Source organism: Taudactylus pleione, unplaced genomic scaffold (assembly GCF_031769625.1).
Source record: "Taudactylus pleione unplaced genomic scaffold, aTauple2 ptg000609l, whole genome shotgun sequence".
NCBI lineage: Eukaryota > Metazoa > Chordata > Amphibia > Anura > Myobatrachidae > Taudactylus > Taudactylus pleione.
The window spans coordinates 14,955,756-14,957,265 of NW_028285011.1; the positions used below are offsets into that span (position 1 = coordinate 14,955,756).

Below are 1,510 nucleotides of genomic sequence, written 5' to 3' on the forward strand. Positions count from 1 at the left end.
GGTTTCAGCTCCTTATTGCACCATTGACATGTTGTGTTTTCACTGGTCCATCATATAATTTATTTAGTAAACTGCCATGATTTAAATATTCTTCTTGTGTCTGTTCTTTGATGTGCCACGTATCTCCAACACCTCCATCTCGGTCCTAGCAATTGCTAGAGGATCGTAACACTGATGCGCCCTCTTCAGGTATGGGTGTCATCATATTACCAAATTCAGCGTCCAGTTTATGCCGTGTCTCCTCATCATGGGCAAGTTTAGCAAACGCCAGTCTAGATGGAATTTTATGTTCTGCTCTGCATGAGGGCTTGTAGTTTAGCCACATTTTAGATCGTATAAGACATTGATATGTCCAACCTTGTGCAGCACGCATGGCTCTAGTTATCACCCGTCCCTGAGATCTTTTCATCTGACAATGACATAATCAAGAAGGTACCAGTGTTTAGATCGAGGGTGCCTCTTGTATTTATCAAGTAGCTGGAAATGTGTTGGTGATACTGTTGAATTCCGCTCACAGGGTTAGCAATGCAATGCCATTCGCATTGCAGTTCCCAACGCCATGCCATCCTATCACATCAGTCCAGACATCGTGCTCAGTTCCAACATGTGCATTAAAGTCACCAAGCAGAATAATTTTGTCACTGGAAGGGATGCTTTGCAAAACTTTACGTAGGTCATCATAGAATTGGAGCTTATCTTTTTCTAACAAGATCAGGGTGGGAGCATAAATACTTATTAAGTGGAGGTGTTGTCTCTGGGTTGTGTGAAATCGCATTGTCATGAGCCTGTCGTTGACTCCCTTTGGGGCTCCGAAAAAGATCCAGTGATATTGTTCCGGATCGCAAAACCAACACCACTGGATGATCTCTGTCGCATTTTTTTTCAACCCATTAGTAGAGAGCCTCACAGAGCTCCCCACTATCCACCAGGTGTATTTAACTACTTGCAGCAATGTCAATGTTATAGTGGGACAGTTCTCTAGCAATTAATGCTGTTTTCCTTTCAAGACACAAGTTGCTGTCACTATCAAGTAAATATCTTATGTTCCAGGTCGCTATTATCAAGGATTGAGCTTGTGCCTTCTTATGTTTCTTTTTCGACTGCGATAGGTTGGTGCCCAGATGGCCGCGGTTTGCCATCTGGGGAAAGATTAGATGGACTATGTCTAGGACACCTTTTCTAGGCCCCTCCCCTGAGTGGGGAAAGCAGAATGGTCCTAAATAGGGCTGCTTTGTCATCCCTTCTATCGATTCCAGGAGCAACCACTCTTGTCGGACCACCTACGTGCAGAGAATCAGCTAGGAACCAGACTTACCAAAGTCCATATTACCCCCACCAATGCTCCATTGCCATAGGGCTTGCACGCATAGTCCAAAGATCTCGCCAGGGGTCATCAGCGCGGGAATATATTATAGTGGACAAGGTCCACTCTCTCGTCCTCTAATTCTTGTATCATTTTTTCCGCTCCATTGATACCAACTGACTAGAAAGAGAGGATGCAGTGACTGGT

At 44.4% G+C, this 1,510-nt stretch overlaps 1 pseudogene; it reads right to left on the reverse strand.

Annotated features, from left to right (window-relative positions):
* Positions 1-384: 384 nt before the first annotated feature.
* Positions 385-1,139, reverse strand: LOC148480666 (protein CFDP2-like; annotated as a pseudogene).
* Positions 1,140-1,510: the final 371 nt, after the last annotated feature.